This window comes from Heloderma suspectum, chromosome 4, assembly GCF_057233095.1.
Source record: "Heloderma suspectum isolate Gila_16-S chromosome 4, 16-S_ref, whole genome shotgun sequence".
Lineage (NCBI taxonomy): Eukaryota > Metazoa > Chordata > Lepidosauria > Squamata > Helodermatidae > Heloderma > Heloderma suspectum.
The window spans coordinates 62,003,538-62,018,774 of NC_139461.1; the positions used below are offsets into that span (position 1 = coordinate 62,003,538).

General features: G+C 44.3%; 1 protein-coding gene across 4 annotated transcripts in view; it reads right to left on the minus strand.

The window, feature by feature from the left end:
• Positions 1-15,237, minus strand: part of NKAIN3 (sodium/potassium transporting ATPase interacting 3) — a 434,650-nt gene that overhangs the window by 418,282 nt on the left and 1,131 nt on the right. The window lies entirely within an intron of this gene.

Genomic DNA, 15,237 nt, shown 5'->3' on the forward strand with positions numbered 1-15,237 from the left:
CATATCTATGGATGGGTCAGTTCACAAGTTACCTTTCCCAAAGGAGTGGCATCCCTGGAGACAGAAGGCTTCCAATGATCCCAGTTTTAACTCTCAGCACAATCCTATGTATGTCTACTCAGGCATAAGTCCCATTGAATGATTAGGACTGCCATCTGTGTGAACCAGCCCTTAGAAAGGAAAGTATTAATTCCACCCTGATGAAAAAGAGAATGGCTACTTGTTGAGTCTTAGCAAAGCATGGTGAAGTTGAATAATCACTCAAAATTACAATTGCATGATAGAAAGCAAAAGCAAAGTAGCTTTGGTGCTAGAATATTGAACTGAAAATACTTTATGACTGTGCTAAGAGAAATACTGACGTCAGAGTTACTTGAAATGAGTATTCTATAACAAGGAAAATAGGTCTAATTTGCTGATGAACACATCACTGTGTGAACACTGATGAACACTGTAGGTTATCAACAAAATTTCCTTTTTCAGTGAACTCACAGGTCTTGAACTGGTCTTTTCAAAAAGCAGAAGGAAAAGGGTTGGGTGGTGGGGATATTCAACAGTGCAGTGAACAGATGCAGTCAAAAGTAATTTATTTCCAGCTGCTGTATGTACCAAATTGTAAGTCAGGAGCAGAAAGAAGTTGTGCGACATGTTCCAGTATTAGCTATATACTATACTTTGAGAAGCGATCACCACCGAGTTAAAAAAAACCTGTTCCTCCATCAAGTCTCAAAGGCAATGCAGTTCAATCTTAGTTCCAGTAGTTTTTCATTATTATGAATACTATTTAACATCTCAGGGGGATTTCACATTGAATTTTAACGCTGTACCATGATGTCTTTTTCCATATAAAGTGATCTCCCTACAGTGTTTGCGGCAATTCTAGTGGCAATTATACTTCAAAAGTGGTGAAGTTGTACAGCAATTATATCTTCTGCTTATTTGTGGTTCCACCGATGCTTTTCCAGATTCTTTCCACCCTGTCAATACTTATAACAGAACTGCTGACAATAAAATTCAAAGCAGGCACAGTGGGCACAGATTTTGATCTGAGCAGTGGTGCTGTGGGAGGGAAGTTGTCCCTTTCTGCCAGTGTTGTTTTCCTAATCTAAATAACACACCAAAAAATCTGAATTGATATAAAGAATATAGAAGTACCACAGTCTCTCCACCTACAGGGACTACATTTTGCATTATAGTCAATGCAAAGGTGGTAGAAGAGATCAGGGACAATCTATTATCCCATGGTAGTATTGCCTTGATTATCTTACCACTTTGATCGTATATATGAATCAGAACTTGGAGTGAGACTGAAGGAAAATTACCCACCTCTGAAAAACGGAGGGCTTATGACTCATTCCTTCTCCTGGGTAAAGCAGATAGGAGCAAGTTTGTCATCCTATATCAGAGGTTGGTGAAGGGCAGATTTCTTTATTAACATATGAACAGAGAACAAAAGTAGCTAATTCACTTGTAACACCTTGATCAGATATGCATTGGATAATGTTACATGGTAACTACCCTAAGATGACCGACCACCTCTGAATTTTACAAACAAGCCTTTCTAGAACTGTTTCTAATATCCTTACCTCTTAGTTTATAGAATGAAAATTTACTGTGAATTGGCTCTAAGATGATAGATTCTAAGTGGCCCTGTTCACACATAATGAGAAGCCACCATGGGTGAATTTCCCCATGGAGCTATTTGTTGTGGTAACTGCTGCCATTTTGAATATTCAGGGCACAGCAAGGACACGCTGTAGCTTCTTGTTACATGCGAATCTGGCAAGGGTGGGTTGTTGGGGTGGTTGACAAGCCACACAGAACCCTTGGGCTGTTTTAGGGTTATGGGTGGCTTGTCAACCACCCAACAATCCACCCTCACCAGGTTCACATGTAATGAGAAGCTACAGAATGTCCCACTGCACTCGAAATATTCAAAATGCAACAAATAGCCCCATGGGGAAATTCACCCATGGTGGGTTCTCATTACATGCAAACTAGGTCTCTGTATTACTGGCCAGCAGCCAGAACCAAGACTGAACTTTATTCACATCAGTGCCCAGTGGGAAGGAGAAACCAACCCAGGTTTCTACAGTATTTGGTTGTTTCAGTAACTCAGGCTTCTACTACTATAACTACTATAAACAAGGCTACAGCATCACCTAACCCTGCAACTCCCAACTTTTTAAAGGCAGGGAAAGTAGCAAGATATACTTGTGACAAGCCAGAGCCTGGTGAGAAGGAAAATCAGGCATCCACAACTCCACACAGCAGCAGCCAAGACTTTTGGTCCTCTAGCAAGCAGGGCACTTGGCAGCCTCTCCCTTCTCATTGTGCTATGATTTAGAGAAGGGACAAAACCACAGGAGTCTCTTCCTCCTGCTCTTCCTCACATTCCCCAAATTACAGCCCAAATGAGAAAAGAGTTTGCCTGTCTCGCAAGGCCACTCTACATGCTAGAGAGCTCTGGGAAAGGGGGAGTGAGGTCTTCTCTCATGTGCACTGATTGTGTAATCTGGGATAGGAGCTTGAACCCAATACAAACACAGTTTAAACAATTTTATATAAGACAGACAGACAGACAGAGCCTCACTATTATACATGGCATTTTCACAATGCCATATTTCTTCTTATGGAATGTGTTGACATTTCAGACATCTTTGGTCCTGCTCAGTGTTGCAGTATTGCCCAGGCACCACAACGAGGTAAACAAGGCTGATCTTCTGCATTGCAGGTTGCCAGATTCCCTGCTCCTTGATTCCATTCTGGCCCTTGTACCACTCAGCCTCCAAACTCCACTGCCTACTTCCAATGCTGGATCACAGCTCCCACCTCAGTAGATTCACCCCACAAGGTCTGTTTTATCTATTCCTGTGCTTTGTATTTATTTATTTATTTATTTATTTATTTTATTACATTTATATCCCACCTTTTTTCCTCTTTAAGGAACCCAAGGCAGTGTACATAATCCTGCTCCTCTCCATTTTATCTTCACTACGACAACCCTGTGAGGTAGGTTGGGCTGAGAGTCTGTGACTGGCCCAAAGTCACCCAGTGAACTTCCATGGCTGAGTGTGGACTAGAACCCAGATCTCCCCACACTACACTGGCTCTGTATTGTATTGTACTGTATTGTATTCTTTTAAGTATTTGTATTGTATTTTATATTTTAAACTGTTTGGATGGCATTTTACTCTTTTACCTGTTTGCAATCCACCTGGAGAATATTGCCCAGCCTCCTACAATTTAACTGCCTATTTCCCCCAAGCCACCTTGAGTGCCATTTTTCTTGGTAGAAAGGGAGGGTACAAATCAAACAAATAAACAAACATTCTGGTGTTCTTGGCAAGGTTCTTGGTGTTCTTGCACTCTCCACGCTCTCCTAACAAGGGATGGGAGAATCGGTGAGGTTCAAGCACATTGAGACTCTCCTACTTTCACTTATGAGCCCAGTTAGTTTTGTTCCCACTGCCAAATGTGAACTTCTTTTCTTTTCAATCTAAAAAGGTGCACATTTTGGTGAGCATTTTAAAGTGTGCATCCAAAATGCACACTTTCCCCCCTTAGACTAAAGTGTGAAAGTGCACCTTTTGAAAAAATGTGCCTTTTTCAAACATGGCTGCAAGTTTAGGGACACTTTTTCAGAAAATTGCACTCTGATTCATGTTCATGATTGCAAATGGGGCAAATTCAAAGTAAAAATGAACCCAATGAAATTCTCATGCATCCCTACTGCTGAACTGTTTCTTCCTTACTTATTTACATTTATCTAAGTATTTATTCCCTGTTTTTCTAGGCAAATTGCCTCTGCAAAGCAGCTTAAAATTATAACCAAACTAATATAAATACATTTTAATCAATATCATGAAAACACTTAAAAATCCAATGAACGTAAGACAGCAGCATTAAGAAACATCCCATCTCAGACCAGCAAAGATAAGAAAGATCATCTGCCACATTTTAAAAGAGCAGAAGCCTCTCCTACTGCTCAGAAGAGACTCATGCGGTTTCTTATCTTTTTTATACACCAGCACATAGCCTCTTTTCCAAGCTTCTTGTGTTTGCCTTAAGATTTGGGCTGGGGGAGAGAATAAGTGGTAACCACAAATACTGCCTGGGTAATAAGCCAGCCCAATATTTGTGGACCACTGGGAAAGACCTCCTTATCGTGCTTCTGATTTATTTCCTTGATCTCTCAAGCTCCAATATACATCCTTCCATGTCTGCCTCTGCTAGGATATTTAGCCATGTCTCTTGTTTTGTTCCAGTTTTGTTCTGCTTCTCTTACATCGACCATTCTTCAATTATCCAGTCCAGTCCTTGGCTGTGCCTCCTAGCCTACAACTGTCCCAGGCAGTAGTTCTTTGCTTCTTATCTGTGACTGTGCCATCTGACCTCTAGTTCTTGATTTCTGATCTGACTTCTTCCAAATTACAGTATGATGTTGACATCTGTCTTGACATCAGCTAACAGTCCCCACGAGAACCAGGCCAGCTTCTGACATTTTATTATGAAGGTAGTAAAGTTAGTTTTAAAATTAAACAATTTTAAAACTATTTTAAAATTATACACAATTATTTCTGCAGCTGCACATGATTACCACTCAGCCCTTCTTCCATGCATCTCCAGCAGCAAGTGAGGTGAAATACTTCTGTTGGGAAGGGAGGAACCAAACACAAACTCAGCTTCAACAGCTGCACAAGATTCCTATTCAGCCCTCTCCCCCCCAAAGCTGAAAAGGTCTCACTTGTCCCCATGCCCTGACACATAAAAGCAATAAAAACTACTACTGTTAAAGATGGGATGGTTCAGAGCAGTTTTTCCCATCTGGCACCTTCCAGATGTGTCAAACTACATCTCCCAGAATCCTCCAGCCAGTTATCTGGCTGGGGGATTCTAGGAGTTGTAGTCAACCAACACATCTGAATGGCACTAGGTCAGAGAAAGCCAGTGTAAGAGAGTTTAAAAATCTTGGTTTCCATTTCCCCTCCAACAGCTTGGGTTCTCTTTCCACTCACATACAGTCAGGGCCAGAAATATTGGAACAAGGATAACTGTTTTGGCAGTTGGCCTCTGTACACCACCACATTGAAGTTGAAAGGAAACACACCCAGATGGGAGCGAAGTCAGGACTTTCGGCTGTAATTCAAGGGGTTTAACCAATCTGGCCTGTCTGAAAGTCCTGACTTTGCTCCCATCTGGGTGTGTTTCCTTTCAACTTCAGTGTGGTGGTATACAGAGGCCAACTGCCAAAACAGTTATCCTTGTTCCAATATTTCTGGCCCTGACTGTATATCTATAAACTATCACAATGGGAAACACAAGAAGGATAACAGATATGATGAAAGAGGCAAGGAAACTATTACACTAGTACATGTGAATACAGACATTGTTCTTCAGTTCACAGCAGAACTTATAAGAACGATGACAGAGTTGGTACCTGTTATACCAGTTTTATAGTTCTGCTGGTTTTAACAAAATCATGCTGAAATAAAGTTGGTATCATAATAGAAATGAGACTCTTCTTGTCCTTACACTGAGCACTAAACAGCTAAATGAAGTTTAGCATGAGATACTCCAAGTGCAGACCTATTAATGGTAGGCCACAAGAAGAAAATAATACTTCTTAAAACTGGTTTGAAAGACTTTCCATTCCAGACAACAGAAAGATCCACACAGTTCTGACTTCCATGTATAGCCAATACTGGCTTCCATTTTGGAAAAGCTCTCAGGACTTGCATTCCAGTGGTGGATGCAGCTGAAGGCAAAAGGGGTAGGGCCAAATTCCAAAACTGACCAGCATATCTTCACTAAAAGCTCTTACTGCCAGACACTAAGGCTTAGAACAGACATTTCAACCTTTTAGAATGGGGAAAAACTGCACTAAAGATGGGAAATCACAGAAAGATTGGTGGGTGGGGGAAAGGGAGTGGTCCAGGGGAAGGGGCCATGGCTATCTGGGGACCCCAGGAGGATTTGGCCCCTGGGCCTTAGATTCTGCACCCCCGATTCAGGTCACGTCTACATCTCTCATAATCATATAAAATTATGGATTTTTCATAGCATGCCCTCCATCCAAGGAGGCAACGATGTTTTCTCTTTTCTATAATGGAAAGGGAAACAAAATGTAACACTTAGGGCCAGCCTAGATTTTACATTAAACATGTGGCTGCCACTGAAAACAGCAACTGTGTGTCTACTTCTGTGTTACAGAGACCTGGCTGGATGAAGCTGGGGGGGGGGGGTTAACCTCTCTCAGCTCTGCCCTCCTGGGTTCTCTGTTCAGCAGCAGGCAAGACCTGGGGGGCGGGGAGGTGGAGTGGCAGTGGTCTATCGTGATTCGATCCCCCTCACCAGGTGCCCTATCCTGCAGTCTGCTGGGTTCGAGTGTGTGTATTTGAAGGTGGGTGCCTGGGACAGAATAGGGATTCTGTTGGTGTACCGTCCACCCCGCTGCTCAACAGTCTCTCTTCCTGAGCTAGCCAGGGTAGACTCGGGGTTGGTGTTGGGAGACCCCTCGGCTTGTTGTGCTGGGGGATTTCAACATCCATGCTGAGGCTGCCCTGTCGGGAGTGGCTCAGGACTTCATGTCCACCATGACAACCATGGGTCTGTCCCAGAAGGTATCTGGCCGCACCCATGCTGCTGGGCACACTCTGGACCTCGTTTTCTGTGCTGGGTGGGGTGATCGTGATCTGAGACTGGAGGAACTCTCTATAGTTCCGTTGTCATGGGCAGATCACTACCTGGTGGGGTTTAGACTTGCTGGCACTCAGAACTTCTGCAGGGGTGGAGGGCCGATTAAGATGGTCCACCCCAGGAGGCTGATGGATCCGAATGGTTTCCTGATGGCTCTTGGGGATTTTCCTGTTGCCTTGGCAGGCAATTCTGTCAAAGTCCTGGCCAATCTCTGGAATGGAGAAATGACCAGGGCCATGGACACAATCTCTCCCAAGCGTCCTCTCTCACGAAGTGGAGCTGCACCAGCAGCCTGGTTTTCTAGGGAGCTGGCAATGATTAAACGAGTGAGAAGATGACTAGAGCGACATTGGCAGAAAACTCAGAGTGAATCCAATCGAACACGGGCTAGAGCCTATTTGAAGGCCTACTGTGTGGCAATACGGGCAGCAAAGAAACTATTTTTTCTGCCACTATTGCATCTGCAAAGAGCCATCCAGCAGTGCTGTTTCAAGTGGTTAGGGGTCTTTTACACACCAGCCTGCAAGAGGCTAATTTAAATCTCTCGACAGCCCACTGTGAATAATTTGCTCAGCACTTTGCAGACAAAATCACTCAGATCCGCTTTGGCTTGGATGCTATAGTTGACACAGACCCAGTAGATATAACTTTGGCCCCTGCTTGTCCAGTGTTGTCGGATACTTTTTAATTTGCACAGCCTGAGGATGTGGACAGGATCCTTGGAGAGGTGAGAGCCACCATGTGTGTTCTAGATCCTTGCCCTTCCTGGCTCATAAAAGCAGCCAGAGGTGGACTGGCCGAGTGGGTAAGGGGAGTGGTTAATGCCTCCCTTAGGCAAGGCAGAGTTCCAGCCTGCTTGAAGGAGGCGGTGGTGAGACCTTTGTTAAAAAAGCCCTCCCTGAACCCCACCATATTGGATAATTATCGGCCAGTCTCCAATATTCCATTTCTGGGCAAGATATTGGAGCATGTGGTGGCCTTCCAACTCCAGGGATTCCTGGATGAGACGGATAAACTAGATCCATTTCAATCTGGCTTCAGACCCGGTTATAGGACAGACACAGCTTTGGTCGCCTTGGTGGGTGACCTACACTGGGAACTAGACAGGGGTGTGTGTTCCTGTTGGTTCTGCTGGACCTCTCAGGGGCTTTCGATACCATCGACCATGGTATCCTTCTGGGCCGCCTCGCTGGGATGGGACTTGGAGGCACTGTTTTACAGTGGCTCCATTCCTTCTTGGAGGGGCGGACCCAGAAGGTGGTGCTGGAGGACTCCTGTTCGACTCCCTGGCCATTGGCTTGTGGAGTCCCTCAGGGTTCTGTCTTGTCCCCCATGCTATTTAACACATACATGAAATCACTGGAAGGGTTATCCGGAGCATTGGGGTTCAGTGTCACCAGTACGCTGATGACACCCAACTCTACTTTTCCTTTCCATCTAATTCCAAGGAAGCTGTTGGGGTGCTGAACCAGTGTCTGTCGGCAGTAATGGACTAGATGAGAGCAAGCAAACTGAAGCTTAATCCAGACAAGACAGAGGTGCTCCTCATCAGTCGAAAGGTAGATCGGGGAATAGGGATCCAGCTTGTGCTAGATGGGGTTACACTCCCACTGAAGACACAGGTTCGCAGCTTGGGTGTACTTCTGGATTCAGCCCTGAGCCTGGATGCCCAGGTTTCAGTGGTGGCCAGGAGTGCATATGCACAGTTAAAGCTAGTGCGTCAGCTGTGCCTGTTCCCTGAGATGTCTGACTTGGCCACAATAACACATGCCTTAGTTACATCCCGTTTGGATTACTGTAACAGACTCTACGTGGGGCTGCCTCAGAAGAGTGTTTGGAAACTTCAGCTGGTTCAAAGAGCTGCTGCCAGACTGTTCACTGGGGCTGGTTACAGGGAGCATACAACTCCCCCGGTCTGTTTCCGGATACAATTCAAAGTGCTGGTCATGTCATATAAAGCCCTATACGGCTCGGGTCCAGGTTATCTAAAAGACCATATTCTCCCCTATGAGCCTATTCGTGCCCCGAGATCTTCAGGGGAAGCCCTTCTCGCCGTCCCATCACTATCACAGGCACGCCTGGTGGGAATGCAGGCGAGGGCCTTCTCGGTGGCTGCCCCAAGGCTCTGGAACACCCTTCCCAGGGAGGAGAGAGTGGCACCCTCCTTGATATACTTTCATAGGCATGTAAAAACTTCCTTGTTCCAGCACGCCTTTGGGGATAACTAGTCTGGATCTGTGAAATATGATGGATGGCTACTATTTTTCTTGTTGTCTTTTAATGTTTTGATATTTTTACAACTTTAATATTGATGATTTAATTATACTTTTAACTTTTGTATACTTGTATTTCTATTTCTAGGTTTTAATTGTACAAGTTTTAATGTTGTAAAGCCACCCTGAGTCCCAGTATTGGGAAAAAGGCAGGATAATAATAATAACAATAACAATAATAGTAATTCCTGCTCTCAAATGGCTAGCCCAACTGGCCTCATAGCAGTTTCCTCCCCACCCTCACCAGTAGCAACCCACAATCTGGAGTAGGGAAGTAAGGTTCATAATGAATAACACAAAGTATAAGACATTAAGGGAGGGAAGTTGATGTGTGGCTGGAGTTTTTGGTGCTAGGTGCATGTCTGCTTCAACATCTGGTTTGGTCCTTAGGCTGCAGTCCTAAGCAGACTTCACTCTAAATATACATGCAGAGAAATTAGAAACTAAGCATCTTTGAAAGCTAATACCTTGGAAGACAGAAACAAAATTCAAAGTGATCTTGATAGACTGGAACACTGGGCAGAAAACAACAGAATGAAATTTAACAGGGATAAATGCCAAGTTCTGCACCTAGGAAAAAGAAACCAAATACACAGTTACAAGATGGGGGATACTTGGCTCAACAACACTACAAGTGAAAAGGATCTTGGGATTGTTGTAGATCACAAGCTGAGTATGAGCCAACAATGGGATGTGGCTGTAAAAAAGGCAAATGCTATTTTGGGTTGAATTAATAGAAGCATAGCTTCCAAATCCTGGGAAGTACTAGTTCCCCTCTACTCAGCACTGGTTAGGCCTCATCTGGCGTACCGTGTCCAGTTCTGGGCACCACACTTTAAGAAGGATGCAGACAAACTGGAGAGGGTTCAAAGGAGGGCAACAAAGATGATCAGGGGACTGGAAACAAAGCCCTATGAGGAGACACTGAAAGAACTGGGCATGTTTAGCCCTGAGAAGAGAAAGCTGAGGGGAGATATGCTAGCGCTCTTCAAGTACCTGAAAGGTTGTCACAGATAGGAAGGCCAGGTTCTCTTCTCCATCATCCCAGAATGCAGGACATGGAATAATGGGCTCAAGTGACAGGAAGCCAGATTCTGGCTGAACATCAGGAAAAACTTCCTGACTGTTAGAGCAATACAACAATGGAACCAATGACCTAGGGAGGTGGTGGGCTCTCCCACACTGGAGGCATTCAAGACGAGGCTGGACAGCCATCTGTCAGGGATGCTCTGACTTGGATTCCTGCATTGAGCAGGGGGTTGGACTCGATGGTCTTGTAGGCCCCTTCCAACCCTACTATTCTATGATTCTATGAAAGTGTGGTTATTTTCCTATTACACTGAGGCTTCTTTTCTTGAAGTTTTTAGCCCATATATATATATCATATCACTGGGGCAGGTTAGCAAGGGATGTGATTTTGTTATCATTTAGTCTGGGCATTTTCCACAGTCAATAATAGAACAAATGATTGCAAGAGGGGAAAAATAAATCTCCTTTAATGATAGTAATGTCTGCAAATACCATGCGGCAAAGTGAGCTTTATGCTCATGAAAGCTGTGATACAAGATAGATATCTAACCTCTCCCCATCCCTCCTGCTGCTTCCCCAGTGGTGATAACAGAAATTGAGAGCCAGTGTGGCATAGTGGTTATAGCTGGGTAGGTATCCTTTTTGGAGCTGCAGGCACATCATACATTCTGAAAGTGTCCATGGGCTCCACCACAAGTTGCCATTGGGGGAGGGATGTTATTGGGGTGCTATTCCCCCAATAGCAATTTCCTCACACATACACCCTGCTCGTGATTTCCACCCTCCATTGCTTCTACTGAGCTCACCTCATCGCAACATAAAGAGGCAGAGGAGTCTCCCAATCTGCTGACTTCCTGCTGCTAAGGTGAGCAGCGGCAAAGAAGGAAGGAAGGAAATTGCAATGGCAAAGACAGGGGAAAGTAAATTATGGCAGCGGGGGCAAGGAAATGCTGCTAGCAGCAGGGAGGAAATATGGAGCAGGGGGAAGGAAATTGTGAGTGGGAATGGTGGGTGGAGGGGGGTAGAAGGGTGTATGTCGGACACCCCTGGGAGTCTTGGCGGCTGCCAGTGCACCAGGAGGTGCAGGACTGCTTACCCTTGGGTTAGGGTGTTGGACTGGAGCTCAGGAGAACGAGGTTCTAGTCTCCACTTCGCTAAGAAGCTCACTGGGTGACTTTGATGTCTACTAGATTTGATTTTTAGTTCCAAACACACTGATACTGCAGTTTTATTTTTTTCTAACAAAAATAAATTCCACCCAAAATATTTGACTACATAGGAATTTATCAGTCACTAAAATGATAAGAGATTTGACAGTAGGCTATACATAATGCAAGTATTATTAGTCTCCATGTTAGCACCAGTTTTGAAAGTTATTTGATCATTTGATAGTGCCATTATAAAATATAGCATGCTTTCAAAGGATTTTATATGCAGTCTTCTATACATTATAGTGGCTATTCACACTCAGTACTACTTTCAGTCTTTATAGCTAGCAGGAAATCCAACAGAATAGTAATACTTCCACTATGACCTTTGGTGCTATGCTAATGTCTTCTTCTTTTAATGACGTGTCAGGTTCTTTTCTTTCCTTGCTTGTTTTATTGTCCCTCTTATACCAGTGGAAGGAATAATTTTGGAACAGGACCGTTATTTTTAAACAATGTTTTGAAAATTAAGTAACTGTTCATATATTATTTAATTCTTCAAAAATACAACACAAGAAAAACATAGCCACAGATGGATTTTTAGCCAAGTTAAACATCAGTTTGCAAGTGAGACTATCTTCAACTGAAAGCACAAGCTACCAATATATTCCCAGGAAGTAACATTGTTATGTTCCAGTTGTTACTCTGGCATCAGAAGAGGAGCTCAGTGTAGTGGAAAAGAAGAGTTCGGTAAAACCAAATTACCACCCCATCCTGGTGTCCATGTGACGGTTTCCCATTCTGTCTGATCAGAACTTCGGTGACAAACCAAATGTTTAGGAAGCAGCACCTTTGCACAAGAAACAACTTTGCCTGGGGCTTTGTGCACCAGACGTGCTCCATCTTTTCAGCAGGCTGCACCACCTTGAGATGGCCTGTACCTGCCACGTGAACACACAGGACTTCTGCAAAGGCTGTGCACAGGTCCCGTCCGGCTCATGAGTCTTAAGTGTGATTTCAGCAATAAATCTCTCATGTATAAACACTCTGTTTGAACAACATTTTGAAAATAAAGTAACTGTTCATATATTATTTAATTCTTCAAAAATACAAAAAAGGAAGAAAACTAGCTTTAAAGTAACTTGTGAGTGGAGAAGAGAGGAGAGGAAGGACCCTCCAAGCAAGAACTACCTTGCAAAAAATACTTATCCCACAGCGCAGGCGGCATCGTCAGGCTCTTCTTCTTTCTGTTTTAAAGTGGGCAACACCACACTGATTTCAAAATGAGATCATAGATACAGTCCTGAGTGTACCAATAACAACATGAAATTTAATGAGACATCACTGAAGTCAGTGGTTTGTAGCTCTGAAATCTGCCTCTCAGTGCAAAGACTTCGAGGGAGCAATCTTATGCTCCAGGGAGGGCAGCTGAGAGGCTGTTGGATGCTGTAGATCTCTCCCTGCAGGTCCCATCCGACTCAGAGAGGAAGGCTTGCAGGCAGAGAAGGAGGTCTGCCCCACAGGCTGTTGCTGCTTCAATGGGAGAAGGGGCTGGAAAGGGGAGTGTGGGCAGCAGATCAAGGGAGACTTTGGATCCACTGGACACGCCCCCAATGTCCACTGGAGCTGGCATAGTTATATTCCCTTCCATTGAAGTCATAGTCTCTCCCACTGAGACTGGCACAAACAAAGCAAAAAGTGGGGGAGGGACCACCGCTCCCACCTTCTGCCCCGGCTGATGCAAGCTTGGCCAGGCTTAGGAAACAGCAGTTCCTCTGACACTGATTCTCCTCCCCCCATAAGATTGCTCTGCCCATGTAATTGTAAAATGCTCCTAAATTATATGTCAGAGAAGGCATCGTATTTTATTACTTTCTTTGCATGTAAAATTAAATTTTTTTGTGAAAAATAGCTGATTTGATATCCTTTGGATGTTCACTTGAAAATAGGTCTCACTATGTACAGTGGCCTTACTCCCAGGTATTGTGCATGGAATTGCATGGAATTGCAGCCTAAGGTCCATTGAACAAAATGGGACTTACTTACAAGTACACATCCATAGGATTGTACTATAAGGGCTAGTAAAATCGTTACATTTTGTGACATGACTCAGGGTAGATATTGTCTGCCCTTTATTTGAGATCTCAGCTACAGTTAGCCCATGGCACAATCTCCTTTTACATCTCTTGAAACAGCTCCAGCCCCTGCCAACTTTAGATGCAGTGGCTAGAGCTCACATCAGCTAGTATAACAACCAACCAGTGGTGTCACTTAGGGAGGACATGGAGCAGTCACTGCCAAAAACCCTACAAAACTGCAGACATCGTGTGAGTATTGTGTGCCATTTCATAATGGCATCATGAGGTGCAAACAAGAAACCACAACCTGAAATGACCTGCCTTTGTTTGCTGGTTTTGCAATTTAATCTTGAATACGCCCCAGAACCTTGCTTCACCTTGCCTGCAACCAATAAGCAAACCATTATCATGTGTACTAGCCACTAAATAGAAGAAATGGTAATAACCAAAGGCAAACCACTAATGGAGCAACACTTTTTTTGTATACTGCTAGGACAAGTCTTCTCACATTCTCAATGGAAGGAACTGCTATACAACCTTCAGTAAATAATGAAAATCCAGTGACAAATAGAAATGAAATGATATGCCATACACATACATTTTTACTCAGAGCAAATGAGAATTGGACTTGCACCATGCAGCAACATAAACCAAGCCCTTAGCCATTCAGTCACAATGAATATCTAGTCGGAGCAAATTATTTCCCTCCACCAAGGGAATACCCAGAAAGGTGTCCTTATTTTCCTTCAGTCTTATGTCTTTTTTGCATTTGACTCCTGGTAACACAAAAGTAAACTGTAGAACCCCAATAAATATGATGAAAAAGTGCAAATTCTTTGAACTGAACTGTAAAAATCAACTTTGGAAGGTGTGTGTGTGGGGGGACAGGATCTCTCAGCTGTGAGCAGAGTTAAGATTTCACCCTGTAACCTCAAAGACATTTTTAAAAGGGCATGTATTACCCTCAAGTGCTGCCTGAACACCTTGACCTCATATTGATCATGAAGTGATTTTAATACCCAGCTGTCAAGCTGAGACAATGGAATGAGTGAGGTTTTCATAGAACTGTGCAATATTTAAATATCTGATTTAAGCATGCTGCAGGAGGGGGGAAACCTCTTCCTCACACCACACAGATACTTTTAAACTGCCTTGAAATAAATCCAGAATGAGAATCAAAATCCATGAGAGCTGGAAGGCACAGAAAACCTTCAACAATTTGTAAGAGACCAAAGAGAAAACCAGACACTACCCAGAGCCCTCCCTTACAGTGGGAGGACATAATCATTCAAAGAAGAAGAAACAGCATACTTTGTATCATACACATACACAGTTTTTTTGCTCTGGTTCTGGAAAGGAGCAGCTTGCTCTCTTGGGCAACATGCGGTGGACTTTCTGGGATCATTATTTCCTGCGGGTAAGCCTTTACTCCACTGTGAGTATTGTGAAAACACACTCAGTCCTGACATTTCTGGACCTGGGGAAGGAACGGGAGAGGCCATGCCAAGCTGGGCAGCTATCTAACGATGCCAGCTGCTAAATAGGCATCTCCCTCCTATCACGGGAACAATCCTTTGGCAACTGTGACATGCATGATGGGATGATCAACCCAGTCCTTGAGAATCTGCACTAGCGCCCGTTGTATGGGAGCCTCTCCCTGGCTCAAGCAGCTGTAATTGACCTTCTGAAGCTTTGGTAGGGAAAGGGTTCACCACCGCTTGACCGACAGTCCCCTAAGTAAAGGTGATACCAACGGTCGGAGAGGGGAGCAGAAGGAGGCTGCCGGCTGCCTTGGACCTGGGACAACCCTTCTCCACGGGGAAGTTGGGAATGCCCAGAAGGCGAAAGAGATCTTCCGTGCACTATCCCCCCCCCCCTCCCTTCTCACCATCCTTCGGCGCAACTGCTATGGGAGGCTCGTGTTTACAGTCGGTTGTAGTACAGGGGCAACTGGAGGAGAGTTGATCATGCCTGCAAGGTGGATCCTTCCTTCGGCGGCATCATGCATGG